This window comes from Mirounga angustirostris, unplaced genomic scaffold (genome assembly GCF_029215605.1).
Source record: "Mirounga angustirostris isolate CCGP_5_RB_7025 unplaced genomic scaffold, mMirAng1.0.hap1 SCAF_12, whole genome shotgun sequence".
Classification (NCBI taxonomy): Eukaryota; Metazoa; Chordata; class Mammalia; order Carnivora; family Phocidae; genus Mirounga; species Mirounga angustirostris.
This window is the reverse complement of record NW_026991720.1, coordinates 108,513,659-108,529,798: the sequence shown is the minus strand read 5'-3', so window position 1 is coordinate 108,529,798 and position 16,140 is coordinate 108,513,659. Positions and strand designations below refer to the sequence as shown.

Below are 16,140 nucleotides of genomic sequence, written 5' to 3'. Positions count from 1 at the left end.
GAGTGGAGGTGGGACTGGTTTAAATTGGCTGGTCAAGGAAGATTCTTGAGAAGATGATGCTTGAATTAAACCAGAATAATAAGGTGCCTGCCAGGGGAGGATTTGAGAGCAAGTTTGAAGCAGAAGGAACAAGTACAAAGCCCCCAAGAGGGATAATCTTGGCATGTTAGAGACCCATAAGGATCCTAGACAACAGTCAGAAGGGGGCGTGGTGGGAGATAAAGCTGATTTGGGTCGGGAAAGGATTTCTTAAACACCCTCGCCCCCTTCTCAGAGTTGAGATGGAGGAGAAGGACACGGACCAAGCCAGGCACGGCTTCTGGCCATGGTGAAAGGTTGTATGTTATTCCAGGTGTAACGGGAAACACACAGTTTTCAAGAGGGAAGATATTTTTCAAATTTTACTTTCTTTTATTTTCTGGCTTCTGTGTGAAAAAAAAGAGACATAAGGGGCAGGAGCCCTCTTACAACTCTTTTGTAAGGCAGAGTCCCAGGTGCACGAAGGTGACTTGGAATTGGGTGGCAGTGGGACAAGTAGACAGGTATTATGGGATGCTTCCTAGAGACTGTGAGGTATAGGAGTTACGGTCAAGAGCTACTTGGAAAAGTTCAGTAAGAGCAGAGAGAAATTACTCCCTGGGAATGTTCTAGGCCAGTGCTTTAGTGTGCATGTGAATCCTCTAGGGATCTTTGTAAAGTGCAGATTGTGACTCGGGAGGTCTGAGGTGGGGCCTGGGCTTCTGCTTGTCTAACCAGTTTCCAGGTGATGTCACAGCTTCTGGTCTGAGAACCACACTCAGTAGCAGGATTCTAGCACAAGTGACCTTAACTTACATATTTGGTTGTATTTCCTACTACTGTCCTGTGCATACCATGTACAGACCGGTACTGAAACAGTGGCTACATGTTGCTAAATTTAATTAAGCTAAAATAAGACATTCAGTTCCTTAGTTGCACTACTACATCTCAAATGCTCAAAGCCACAGGTGGCTAGTGGCTGCTCTATGGGACAGCCCATGGATGACGAACTTGCCCTTATTAAAGAAAGTTTTACTGGGTGGCGCTGCTCCAGGCAGAGGAAACTATTTCTAGTTCTCTACGCCTCCTGTTACCATCTTTCCTTATTCTGTCTTTTCCAAGGAACACACGTGTTGTCTCTGTTCGAATCAAATGCATCTTTTAAGAACTGTCTCAAATCTGTGTCTTCTACGGAACTTTCCTGGAACTGAAACTGGGTGAGCTGCTTCCTTCAGATCTGCGTATTTGGATTTTCTCCGCGATGTGTTTCTACTGTATTTTGTCCACCTCGTATTCAAGGTCCCCAGCCCTTTTCTCTGGTTGTAGAACCCCACCTTCTATGGGTGTGCACGTTGGGGGGGGGGGACTATTTCTCACTTACGCGATTCCGCGTGATTCATGCGAGCCGAACGCTGCCCTCACCACGGTCATTAACACATGTGCCAGAGGAAGCGACGTCAGTGCCAGGACATTGGCTGAATAATTGAAGGCGCTCTCTCAGCGGGGCACCCAGGAGATAAGGACAGATCCTGGACGACGTCGTCTCGTGCTTGGCTCTGCCTGTCTCTGGAACTCCTTCGACCCTCGACCGTTCCTTACCGGGAACAATCGATCTCCTCGTTCCGCTTCAGCCGGGGGGCCACGGTCATTATCATATGAGCCAGAGGAAGCGACGTCAGTGCCAGGACATTGGCTGAATAATTGAAGGCACTCTCTCAGCGGGGCACCCAGGAGATGAGGACAGATCCTGGACGACGTCATCTCGTGCTTGGCTCTGCCTGTCTCTGGAGCTCCTTCGACGCTCGACCGTTCCTTACCGGGAACAATCGATCTCCTCGTTCCTCTTCAGCCGGGGGGCCACGGTCATTAGCACATGAGCCAGAGGAAGCCAGTGACGTCAATGCCAGGACATTGGCTGAATAATTGAAGGCGCTCTCTCAGCGGGGCACCCAGGAGACGAAGACAGATCCTGGACGACGTCATCTCGTGCTTGGCTCTGCCTGTCTCTGGAGGTCCTTCAACCCTCGACCGTTCCTTACCGGGAACAATCGATCTCCTCGTTCCGCTTCAGCCGGGGGGCCACGGTCATTAGCATATGAGCCAGAGGAAGCGACGTCAGTGCCAGGACATTGGCAGAATAATTGAAGGCGTTCTCTCAGCGGGGCACCCAGGAGATGAGGACAGATCCTGGACGACGTCATCTCGTGCTAGGCTCTGCCTGTCTCTGGAGCTCCTTCGACCCTCGACCGTTCGTTACCGGGAACAATCGATCTCCTCGTTCCGCTTCAGCCGGGGGGCCACGGTCATTAGCACATGAGCCAGAGGAAGCGACATCAGTGCCAGGACATTGGCTGAATAATTGAAGGCGCTCTCTCAGCGGGGCACCCAGCCGGCCGGACGCGAGTCCGGGTCTGGGGCAGCCTTTTGCCCTCAAACGTGGAGCCCTTGGCGTGGGAATGAGAACCGCGGAGAGGAAAGCCAAGCCAGGAGATGAAGACAGATCCTGGACGACGTCATCTCGTGCTTGGCTCTGCCTGTCTCTGGAGCTCCTTCGACCCTCGACCGTTCCTTACCGGGAACAATCCATCTCCTCGTTCCGCTTCAGCCGGGGCCTTGCTGATGCTCGGCCACCCCCCGTCCGGCCGCCCGTTCAGCCGGTCAGTCGCGCTCGCGCTCCCTTGGTTGCCGCTCACAGGTTCGCGGGAGTCCGTGAGCAGATACCTACCGAAACTACGTGTTTCTTTACAAGTCTTGATAGTCAAATTATTTTGACGTGTTGATAATCAAATGTGACGGAGCCAAACACAATTTTCCTTATATGCTAATGAGATGCTTATGGAGAGTTCTCTCCCGAGTTTTTAGCTTGGCACATGCATACTACAAATTGACTAGCCTCTGTACTACGTCACCCAAAACAAGCCCAAACTCCCCAGTTAGCACGTTCTCACTTGCCCGGCTAACCCACAGGATCCTCTGGCGTATTTGTCCTTCAGCCGCCCCACCTCCCGCCTTTGAAGGACTTCTCTGAAAGCCACCGCCCTGGGCGCTGGGTGGGGCCGGCGGGGTGCCTCCAGATCCCACTCGCCCTCCTGATCAGCTCACGGGAAACTTCTTGGCTTCCTGTGTCGTCTTCCTCTCACTACTGTCCTGTAACATACGGAATCTGACCAGACCCTGCTCCTCCAATTGGCTCAGAAGGCCCCACAGGTACCACACTGTCCGGAAGGTTCCCACACCCCAAACTCAAAGGTGGCCACAAACCCAGACAAACTCATCACCACCCCCGCCTGCCACTTGCTCTCTCAAACTGTATTTCCCAACCAGCACTGGGCAGAAGGTCTAGTGATTCATTCTTGAAGGAACAAAGAACAGACCCTCACTCTTCCACCCTACGCCTCAAAATGTACTAATTCTTGTTGTTTACAAAATAAGACTTAAGCAGCACTCTGGAGGACTACGTACATGGTAAGATTTATCTTTTATTAGAGATCTTATATTACATATTCCCAAAAAGATATAAAACCTTCCAAGAGAAAAATATCAAAACCTATTTGATTCCAAGATAAGCAACATAATCAAAATGAAAGCAAAGATTTTCTTCCAAAGGAATGTGAAAACATTTCGACACAAGTACAACAAAGACATGGGAAGGTAATTAAAATGTTTCACAACACATTTTATAGCATTTTATTTTAATCAGTATTTGAAGAAAACAAGAATGCCGAGTTCTCAAACACTGCAGGTAAAAGCTCAAATTACCAAAAAAAAAAAAAAAAAAATCACAGGAATGACCTACTCGCTCAACTGAACATCTGCGGTAACAAATGTAATAAAACCCAAGCAAACAAATATGCCACCGAGATCACAACTGAAATGTAGGTTTTTAGGTGTGCCAGAGACACTAAATTAATCAGTTCGTGACCGCAACCCAAAGCAAAAGCATCCTCTCCTCATTTCCCTGATGATTTATTCTAAAAATAAAAAGCAGAAATTTGCTGGTTTAAAGAGAATTTCTGCTTTACCTGTGAACGGTGGCAACACACACTAAGACCCCGACTGACATGGGACAGATCCATCTCAAACAACCAGAAGTGGCAAAACCACTGTTATTGCATCAAGATTTTTTATTTCAACTGATCAGAATTTCCACAATGATTAAGCACACCCACTTAACCACAGAACACAGTGAACTCCCAAAGGAAGGTTTTACATTTAAGATGCAATGAAAATACTGATCTTATTCCTGGGATTTGCTTCTGGCAATCTTAACATCTGTAGATGTCCACAAAAAGGAAGTGTTTTGTTTTTTTTTTTTTTCTTTTAGTTGTTTATCCCCCAAAATGAGGAAGGAAACTTACAGTACATGTTTATTGCATGAAATTACTCCCTTATAATATCTTCATCAACACCAGTATTGTTTCCTTAATTATTAAAGGCGAAAAAAATTTATGAACTTAACATAACTTAGCAATAATTGTAGGAGCTGCATCTTGGTAAAAAAAAAAAAAAAAAAAAAAAAAAAAAAGGATGATCATCAGACTACCTGGTGAAACAGAAATTAGGTTTCAACTTCTCTATAAAGATGCTGGAATGGCAGGAGGTAAAAGGAAGTTTAAAGTCAGAGAATACTAAATTTATTAGGTAACACAAAGAGAATTTTCAAAAGTGTACATACTCAGTGAATCCTTTCTATCCTAAAACTGAATATTCTAAATGTTTCTAATGTTGCTTCAGTGTTAATGTCATGTTAATCATGATCCCAAATAAATTTTATCAAAAGTACTGTAATGGCACATAGGCTTGGAACTTCACTTTGAGGTTAGCACGTACAAAAGTTTGGAATTCACTCAACACACATGTTCTTTAATAAAAGAAATCAGGATGAGCTACCTATAAGTGGATTTCAAAACAGGGTCCCTTTTAAAGCATTCTTTCATAGAGTTACCTCCTGTGAAATGGAAACAGTGTATGGATTTTGCATGTCACAAAATCCTTGCTTCAAGCTGCCATCTTCTTGGCAGCAGCGGATTTTAATGGAACAGTACTTTTTCTTCCTTGTTTTGTTTTCTGACATCTCAGTACATTCAAATAGTCAAAATGTTTAGAATAACATCACCACAAATTTAATGAAACAGATCAGAATGTGGCCAGCATTGTCAGGCAAAACCGATAACACTTTACGTGTCATAGAAAGTACCCACCTCCTCCCCACCCCCGCCCTCTCCCCCTTTCTCAGTCATATGGACACCAAAATATTTAACAAGACTTATAAAAAAATAAGGCACATTTATTTTGATATGGTTATTTTTAAAATAGAAAACCCCTCTCCGAACATCTGTATTCAAATGAGCTGTGTAAAAAGACACCTTGTGGTACCTAAAAGAGGTTATGGTACCTATGGGATTGCTTTTTCTACCTTAGTGACAATGGAATAAATTGCACCTATCCCACATTGTCAAGTAATGGAAATATGCCTCTTTTTCTACTATTGAATGATTCAAAATCTGCTATTTCTGGAAATACAAAGAGTGAGAAGGGAGGGGTCAAGTGGTACATTAGAAAAAGGTGTGAAGATCAATGATGTACAGATATCATAAGGGTTGATGGATTGCACTTTTCCACATATTTCAATACACACAATTTTTCGAATGCGTATGAACAATTGCAACCATTTTGGCCATTAGCTATTACCCTTCAGCTTTTTATTCCATTTTGGTAAAAATGGGTATTTTTGTAAAACTAATGAAGGATCAGCAACATGAATACTTATAACAATCTCTTCACAACTCCCGACACAGATATAGTTAGTTAGCATTTAACCTGAGATACAATCTGTGGAGAGGTTGTTTTAGACATTTCTTCCTTCATTGTTGCATCGATTCATACTGATGGTGGTGATTCATGGATGGAACTTAAAGAAAAACTGGCTATAGCATGGCTTTTTTTTTTTTCTTTCTGTACTAGTAAAAAAAAAAATAATAATAATAATAATTATAATAACAATCACAGAATTCATGTCCTCACAGTAGCCAGAAGCTAAAATAATCTGCTTCCTTATTGCACGTCAAACCAAGAAGTGTATAAAAGACAATGCTTCCCAATCCAAATTTGAAAGCCAGGTTCATCTCAACTGGATTCGGAATGTGCTGATTTCCATGGGACTCAAGTTGATCTCACTTATATTTCGGGCGTCTGGAGGTGAATGCATCAAGGATAATGATGAAGGTATGAGACTTGCGACAGTAAACATGCTAAAAAGCTTCTGTACCAAAATCTAGAAAATAAATGATAAAAAAAATTGCACAGTTAGGTCAACTTTGAAGAAAGATTAGTAACACATCTATATATTTATTCAGTGGAAAATAGTAGGAGAGTAAAACAGTGTATTTGAAGTTTCCTTTTAATGATAAAAAGAGGAAGAGGAAGGAGATTAGATACAGCTATGCATGCCTGGACACACAGACCACCCTGGGAGGGACACCTAGGAGAAGTGTAACCAGGAGAGGACAGCTCACTCTACATTCTTCTTCTGAATTTCTTGAGAACTTATCACGTGCAGGGGCCACTTTTTCAATAAAAGAAAACACATCTATGAGCCAGCAAGCTTTAAAAACATCCGTATCCTCTTACACCCAACATTTACACCTAACAGTTGTCGTTCTTCTTGTTCCCAAAGAGCTGAGAGAAAGGACACAGGCTCCTCATGTCAGTGAGTCCCATTTTCAGGGTTGGGGGGTTGCTGAGAAAGTACTACCCTCATCCCATGTCTCTCTGGACCATATAATCCCCTTAAAACTTGACGCCTTAATGTCTATATACAAATGCTTACAACCAAGTACACTCACATCATCAGTAATAAGGTGAAGCGTAAATATCATGAAAAACAAACCCAAAACCATCAGTGCTTTCTTCGCACCAATTCCACGGAGGGCATGATACGAGAAATGAAGAAGCTTATTATCTGCCTAAGTGGATTTTGACCCCCTACCATATTGTCTTTTCTCTCCTTTTCAGACCCTATGCACATTCTAGTTGGTAGGGTTGGAAATGAATCTCTTAAGTCTGATCTACAGGTTATCTGTGAGGTTTTGGAGAAGAGCTGGGTCAGCTGAGCTGCCCCGTGGGGCAGACCTGCCTGTGTGCCATCCAGCTGTCTTCTCTGAGCACAACCTGCTCAGAGCCAGAGGCAGAAGGCTGGAGGTTCATTTCCTTCCAAGGAGAGCCTGAGGGAACTATCAGAAAGACCAGCTCAAAGGAGACAGAAAAACTGGGCAGCCGGCAGGTCAGCCTGAAGACCTGTTTGGCTGGCACAGCGAGGACTCCTATGCAAATCTGTCTTGATCAGGAGATCTAGACCCTCATTTCCCCTGGGACAACAACTGACTGGAGCTAAGTAAGGTTGCTTCGGGGCCGACTGGCCAGTGTCACCACTTCCCTACCCCACCCCACCCCACCTTTAGTTATTATAAAACCTGCTTTTGCCCCTCTGAGACTTCATGGACCTAGATCCTACATGAGCATGTGTGAGAGAGGAGGGAATATTGGGGGATGGGGGGTGGGGAGAGGATGTTTTGTCAGCTGGCAACGGAAGGCCTAGGAATGGAGGAGAATGTTGCCCCTACACGTGCCCATGTTCCAGACGTGCATTTTGATGCTGACAAGGAGAAGAGATCGAAGGTTGAGAAAGTGCTTTCTTAAGATGGAGAGACTTGAGCTAAATTACAGCAGCTGAGGGGAATGAGTCCACGAAGAGGCAATGAAACATTATCTTATTGTCAGAATGATTAGCAGAAAGCAAGGATTTCAAAGCACATGAAATCAACAAGCAAAAACCACTTTTCAGCTCACCTTTCCCTGGGTTGTGGAACAAAGCAGCCCCGTGTCTCTGCTCGAGAAGCGGCAGTCAAACCCCTTCCTGTGGAGGATCAAGGCTGCCTCATCGGAATGCTTGCCATCCACCTGCAGATGAGCATAGAGTGACAAGACGCCACAGCGACATTAAGGCAAATAGCGACACTACTGTATACTCCACTGTTTTAAAGTCAGCGTCCCCAAACCAAAAATGCTCACTTTATTTAGCAGTGAAGCCAGGAAAATTCATTTCCCCTCCAGTCCCACGTTCACTGTCACACCTGCTACATCCCCTCTACCTCCCCCACAAGGAGGCAGGTGACAATATGTTTTAAGTCACCTCATGCCCTGGTTTCTGGCACAGTCCCCAAGGACCTGCGTGTCCTTTTGTCTACATGCCACATACTGTTTTATCAAAGTTTCTTCAAATAAAGCATTTACATTTTTTTAATTTAAATTCAATTACTTAACATATAGTGTATTACTGGTTTCATGTCTAGGTAGAGGTCAGTGATTCATCAGTCTTATATAATACCCAGTGCTCATTACATCACGTGCCCTCCTAAATGTCTATCACCCAGTTACCCCATTCCTGTAACCCCTCCCCTCCAGCAACCCTCAGTTTGTTCCCTATGATTAAGAGTCTCTTATGGTTTGTCTCCCTCTCTGGTTTTGTCTTGTTTTACTTTTTCCTCCCTTCCCCTATGATCCTGTTTTGTTTCTTAAATTCCACATACGAGTGAGATTATATATGATAATTGTCTTTCTCTGACTGACTTATTTCGCTTAGCATAAGACCCTCTAGTTCCACCCACGTCGTTGCAAAGGGGCAAATAAAGCATTTAATTTTTATTTATTTGGTTTTTAACATACACGCCAGCTGAATAAAGTGTACCTGAATTTAGTCCTTATCTGGTCATTGAATGATGTATCATCCATCTCAAAACTGAAACACACTTCTTTATTGAATGCTAATTTTTGCTAATTGCATTAACATTTTTAATCTTTAATACACTGGTTCATTATTTTTATATAAAAGACATTTAAATTGAGTTAGTTATGCTTATCACTTGCTAGGCCAACCACATTTATTAGCTTGATGTATCATTTAAATTCACATTACAGAAGCTATTCTTCTTGTGCAAAGAGAAAAATACTAAACATGACAAGTAAGCTACAGGGATCAATATATACTTTCTTGCAGTAAAATTTCTTGCATCCATTTAAATAAAGATGCCAGGAGTGCTCTGAATATTTTAAGTTACAATTCTCTTAATAAATTTTATGTTTCCTCAAGGGGGGAGACGCTTCTGATAATAAGCAAAATAAATTAAGAATCCTTGGACGAATTAAGAAAGGGACAGCTATTCAAAGGAGTTCAGTGTGCTCAGCACTGACCTGTGATGAAAATGATCCCTTTTTCTCCTCTGTGGCCACAGATACGAATATGTCCAAGTTCTTAATCATCTTCACTGGGGGATATGATTTTTAAATGTGCCACAGAGACATCTTTTCTGAGGAGGAGCTGTCAGCATTCTCACCACTGATTTGACTTTAATGTGCCTCAACAATTTAAAGCTGGCCTCACCTCGGATTCTTGGCTGGAATAACCTGCTTTATGATATTTCACACTGGTATTCTGCAGTGGTACTGCTAAGATTTTGTTTGAAGGGAGAGGAAAAAGTCATTTAAGGAATTCTGAGTCATCACAGGACCAACATGATAAACATAGCAAGTTTAAATCATATGACAATGTTTTCTAATAAAATTTCAAGGTGGGGCGCCTGGGTGGCTCAGTCGGTTAAGCGACTGCCTTCGGCTCAGGTCATGATCCTGGAGTCCCGGGATCGAGTCCCGCATCGGGCTCCCTGCTCGGCAGGGGGTCTGCTTCTCCCTCTGACCCTCCCCCCTCTCATGTGCTCTCTCTCATTCTCTCTCTCTCAAATAAATAAAATCATGGGGCACCTGGGTGGCTCAGTTGGTTAAGCGACTGCCTTCGGCTCAGGTCATGATCCTGGAGTCCCTGGATCGAGTCCCACATCGGGCTCCCTGCTCAGCGGGGGGTCTGCTTCCCCCTCTGCCCTCTTCCCTCTCGTGCTCTCTGTCTCTCATTCTCTCTGTCTCAAATAAATAAAATCTTAAAAAAAAATAAAAAAATAAAAAAATAAAATTTCAAGGTGTTTCACACAGTCCCAAAAGAGCATGAAAAGAGCACAGTAAAAAAAAAAAAAAAAAAAAAAAAAAAAAAAAATCCTTCATTTATGACATACATAAGGTCTCCAGAAGGACAAGGACAAGTCTCTCGTGTGCTAAGTGTATAGGCTTGGAATAGTTACTGATCACCTAAGCATCAGTTTCTTTGCCTATAAAATGGACCTAATGCAGGTTTCCCCTCTTCATGGAGTCATGGCGTCTAGTAAGACGTTGAAAATACGAGGTATGGTGGCTTAGCTTATAGGACAGAATGTGTTGGTGTAGAAGCTACAGAAAATGGATCAGAACCTGGGCTGGGAGTCAGGCAGCTCGACATCTAGATCCTAGCTCTGCAATTTCCTAGATGCTTTTAGCAAAACCTGGTTTCTCCTGTAGCATAAAATGGAGATGAAATTCAATTGTGTAACAGAGACTCAGCCCAGTGTCTGCAGCAGAGGAAGCCCTTGGTACATTTTAGCCATTATTCTTTCTGTCATTGTAATCTATCAGATAAGTACTGGTGATTATTTTCCCAATAGCTCACTTAATTTTTTATTCACAAATTTTCTTTAGTGACATTATAACTCTGTAGCTGAGGAATCAGAGACCCTCCAAACTGTATGTCAACAATTATGCATCAAAATCATAACATAACAAAATCATGACTAAGTCCCAATTCAGATTCACTATTTACATGGTCTATTGATGAGGCTCTTTTAAAAGCACTTATCATTATAACCTGAAGCATTTAGCCATTTTAACTCACTAAACCATCCTTACAAAACCACCAGACAGCCGGCTTTGTGAAAATTCCTGCAACACATCTGCTCTTGAAATAATGAATGTGTGAGGCCTTTACCAGACTGGAGGTGATAATAAAAAAAAAAGCAAAAGGAAGCATCTTTGGAATTTTGCCATTAGTTTTACAAGAGATTTAAACAATACAAAAGTAGAAATTGAAGTCATAAAGAGTAATTTTCACTGATGGAAAAATGTTACACTTTCTCTAAAAACCAAAACTGCATCACTTTCGTAAGGACCAGAACACCAACTGAAATAGCAATCATCTTGTCCAAGTTTTTAAAAATTAAATATTCATGAAAGTATCAGTTTTCAAGCAAAAATACCTGAGGCAAAGCAGCAGTTTTTCAGTTTCAAAGTCTGTCTCGTCATTTTATTTCCAAGAAAACTGTTTTTCAAAGTAGGGAAACTGTGAATTTAACTTGAATATGCATGCAAGAAAACAGATACTTTCGCAAAAAAGATGCTGTTCACTCGAGGAGAGTAAACAGACTCTGAAAGACCTGTTTTTATATTCATTAATGTATGAGTACTATCCGGACCTCAGAAAAAAAAGGGGGGAGGGAGGAGGGAAGAAAATTGACCAAGTTTGAAATTGCACCAAGCACTATGCTAGGTGAACTTCAAATCAAGTGTCTCTGTTTACAGCTCAGATCACATTTGAGACTGAATCCCCTCGGGAAGGCCTGGGTGTTCCGAAGTCACTTGGAGAATCCACCGCAGAACTTACTTCCAGGGGATAAAGCAACCTGTGGCTCTGAGGCTAAGCAGGGCCCGGGAGGTTTCTCTGGCAACGGGGTGGGGTGGGGGGGACGGAAGATGGTGCGGCTGGCAGAACGAGGCCATCAAGGCTAGAAGCAGCTGGACTGGGGGCAAAACACACGAACCAGTCCTGTGTCTGCAGATACGTCATTTAACCTCTCAGAACTCAGAAAACTCGGGAGACTCGTGAAGCGCCCCTCTGAGGATCAAGTCCCAACCACAATGACAGTAACAGTAATCGCAGCTAACACTTTTTGAGCACTTGCCGTGTGTGGGACCCTGTACAGAATACTTCTCACGGAAGAACTCAATTCATCTCATAACAGCCTTTGAAACAGTGGAGTTGGTATACAAGTTTGTATTATTATATTTAAGTGCACATGAACATCGCAATCATGAAGCATGCCTTCTCATAGTCAACTAGCAATGATCACTGACCGACCCTACATTAGTCCTTCATGACCTTTCCCACAGATGGTGGATCCTTCTGAGGGTGTCCCATCATAACTGAGTGGTCAAGAGAAAAACAGGCAGAGTATTCCCTAACATTTTCAGCACTCTCACTCCCCTTTGTTTCCATACAAGAGGAGTAGAAGGTTCTGGGCGGGGATCTGGAGTCAACATGCTGGGGTGCGCCTCTCAGCACACCATTTACTGGCTGCATGACCTGGGAAAGCTACCTACCATCTTTAGGTCAGCTAGTTTCCTCTTCTGTAACAGGGGGGCACAATATTGCCTACCTTCACAGTACTGCTGGGAGAGCTAAATAAGGCTCTCTTTACAAAGAAAACACTCAGCATAATGCCCGGCACACAATTTTAGGTATCTTATTAACTTTTCAAAAAATATATACGGAATACAAGTCAAGGTGACATCGAGATTTACTTTGGGAATAAAATTCAACCTCCAATTTATAAAAAAAAAGTGCCTATATTTTATTTCATTTTTAGCAACAATCACCACTGCTCATGACTGAACTCTCACTGTTGACAACCTTCATTCGTCACGCACTCAGTGCTTAGTACGTGCCAGATACTGTTCTAAGTGCTCTACAAACATTAACTCATTTGATCCCTAGGACACCTCTGAGGTGTGTCCTGTTATCATGGCCACGTTGCGAATGAGGCAAATGGGAGAATGAGGGGCTGTGTGCTAAGCAAACTGGCCGGTAAGCACAGGTGATGTGCTCAAACAAAGGCAGCGGGACTCCAAAGTGCTCTACCAGCTTCGCCCCCCTGCCTTCGCGCTAGCTATGGACTGGCGCTCAAGGACACCCGCTAGGAGGGGAAAGAGAAAGATCACTTTTAATGTAACAGAAGAAAAGGCTATAACCCGAAGGAGCTCACTCTCTGATCTGAGCTTAGAAAAAGGGAGTATTTAATCCAAGGTTCCAGCAGCCTAAAACCACGACTTATCAGAACATACATTAGTTGAGAAAGGAAGGCATGGACACTGTCATTTCCACCCACCCGCCCCATTTTAAACGGGATTTAAAGCCATTCTGAAAATCATATATGCACACGGCAGTGTCTCATAAGCAGAGCAGCAGGCAAGTGTCCCTCCATCGACATGGGTGAGAACCCAGAGGAGAGAGCTGTGGCCGTCCCGTCTCACACCAAAAGAAATCTGACTTGCTCATTAATAAGGTGAGCTTCACAGATAAGCACACTCCTGGAAACTGTAGTCAACGTTATGTGTGCACCCTTTTTTTCTGTGGAAGAGAGAAGCCATAACTTCGACTAGATTCCCTAAGAGAAATGTGTCTCTATCCTCCTCAAAGAATGTCTAAGGTCCATACAAATTAAGGCATGGCTAAACAGCTGGTGGAGAAATTTCTCCAACCTGCCCAGATTCCATGAAAATGCCGACTGACATCCATCTTTCCCTGTATTCTGGCAACTGGAAAGGTGGGAAAACTGCACACTGCATTTTAAGTCCTGAGACAGGATGTAACCAGTAGGAATTCATTTTCCAGGGCATTCATTAAAATGTCCAATAACAGTTATCCTGTTTCGATCAACAAGATAAGATGACAGAAAGAACAGAGAAGGTGAAGGGCTGTATAACGAGGAAATTTTCTCCACAATTTTCACCTTTCCAGAAGCCAGGGAGATTAATAAAGCACCGATCAATTCTTCTAAGAAAGGCAAAATGAAGTAAAAACCTTAAACTGCCTCTTATAAGAAAAGGGGGTGTGTAAACAAGTGGAGAGAGAAAATCTTATTCAGTAAGTGGTGATGTTGAAATGATAATATTTAACTATTTGCAAGAAATGGTTAAGCAGAAATCAGAATAAAATGTCAGAGATAGAGTTAAATGTAATACACAGAGAGAGAAGTAGATACAGATATAAAGATACATATCTATAAATGAATTAAATAAAAATACATCTGAACATAAAAGAGGTGGAAATAATCTGGGGGAAAGAAAAAGGTTGAACAACGTATCATTGTGCAAAACATCAAGGCAGCATGGCTCCATGAAGCCTTTAATTAAATGGCTTAATCAAATTCCTTCTGGTCCCTGGAATGTCTGCATTCCAGGCTGAAGCTATCTCTCCAGCCTACAGAACCCCGACCGATGATCCATGCCCCTGTGAGATTCTCCCAGCATCCTCTCTACCAAGACTCCCTTCCCCCCTAATCAATACCCTTTCCTGAGGATGGCATGGTTTTCCTGTTCCCGACCACTTCACTGGTGCTCCTGTTCCCCAGCTTTCAAGCCTTTACAGAATCTTCTTTTTAATATCTCAAGCTTCTGACAGTACAAGAAAAGGAGATGGTAAAGAGAAGAGAGGGGGGCCGAGCCTCCAGGAGGAGAAGGCTGACAGTTCACTGCTAGACGGGACTTCACTGGCACACTCGGTGGTGCTGCGAGGCAGGGTTTAAGAGATGCCTGCTCCCATCGTCCTCTGACTGCAACTAGATGACATGCAATCAGTTTTTTCCAAAAACATATAAAATAAGAGCAACATATGCTTATATAAAACCATAAACTCATCTACCAATACAGAATAATTCCTGAAAAACTGGACTCTGAGGAACAGATTTAGTAACTCTTAAGAAGTCAAACGCCACCCTCTGAGGCCCTGTACAGCACCCAGATTCAGAAAACCTGCATGTGGGCCCTAATTCTGCCATGTACCACTGTGTAATTTTATCTTAGTCATTTAATTTCTAACTTTTACTTTCCCAATTTAGTCAATGGAGATAACAGTAATTTCTAGAATCATGAGAGTTTTTGAAAATTACTGATTCCTAAGTTGCCCCACCCCAGACCTAGGGAATCAGAATCTCAGAGATGGGGAAATTTGTAAGTCTTCTCTATTTCAAAATCTCCCTGGTGTGATCTGGACACATAGGACTCTGAGGACTGGGAGCTGGAAATGCTGCAGCACCTTTGTGGGTTAGCAACACCTCCAACCCTACCTTGCCTCTCTCACTGTTGCTCGAGTCCATAACCCCTTTCTCCCTGAGGAGTCAGGCTGCCCATGTGACGTTTAGAACTTGAAGAACCATCAGACGGTGACCCGGGAGCTGGGCAAGCAGGGGCCTCCTCCATCCCGCTGCCGACGAGGAGGTGCGGCAGAAACAAAGACATGCCTCCATCGTGTGAAGGTGGTTCTCAGACATGTTTCTTGTGGGAGGTGGTAGTTAGGAAAATGCTTACTTACATACAGGCCAGTGGAGACCCTGGTCTGGCTTGGAAGCTAAGAGCTATGTTCACACTACTTCAATGGGAAAAATGCTTTGCAACCTCCAGAGGAACAATTCATTATTATATGTTTGGAGCTGCCAGCACACAGAAATAGGGATGCAATCCAAAATGCTGAGGTCTGGTTTCTGGATTTCTTCCAAGTGATTTTTGTCTTCTTTTAGTGTAACCATGAAATTACACTTGACACCTTTTTAAGTACCGAGCTTTCTTTGATTCAATACCTACGTCAGCTTCTTTCAATGATTATTTTCCTATTATCAGAGGTTAAGGGACAGAATGCAATTCTTTAAAGAAGTGATTTTGAATGGACAAATCAATCCCCTTGGATTACCGGTGAGCTTTTAACCAACTGTTAGAAATATGTGCTAAGAGTCAAAGACTAACACAGGAACCGGCACTGATTGATAGGATAAAGTAAAACAGCCCCCAATAATACCGACTTCTGATCATGTGCCAGTGTGCTAGTTATGGTTACACATAATATTTCAGCCTTTATTCTTCCTGGTCAAATTGTTAAATTGCTTTCTATTTCCTCTGCTAAAACCCTAGTTTGCACCTGAGCCGGCAAGTACCATAAGCACCATCAGGACAACGCATGTTTATAAAGCACTTCTGTTTCCAAAGGGCTTTCACAAGCATTAGTTTATGTGTTGCTCACAACAGACCCGCAGCAGGCAGATCTGATATCAGCCCCATTTTATAACGGGCAGCTGAGTCGGCACTCGGCCAGCCATCAGGGAGTGGAGGTGGGCCACCTGTTGAAGGGTGTGAGGAACAAGGGGAAGCCAAGCGGACATA

At 43.3% G+C, this 16,140-nt stretch overlaps 1 long non-coding RNA gene across 1 annotated transcript in view; it reads right to left on the bottom strand.

Moving 5' to 3' along the window:
• Nucleotides 1-5,832: 5,832 nt before the first annotated feature.
• LOC135362145 (uncharacterized) overlaps nt 5,833-16,140 on the bottom strand; it is a 53,792-nt gene continuing 43,484 nt past the window's right edge. The window contains exons 8-9 of the long non-coding RNA XR_010406647.1: nt 7,867-7,977; nt 5,833-6,292 (exon numbers count right to left, since the gene is read on the bottom strand). This is a non-coding gene — a long non-coding RNA (uncharacterized LOC135362145). The remainder of the gene's footprint in view (nt 6,293-7,866; nt 7,978-16,140) is intronic.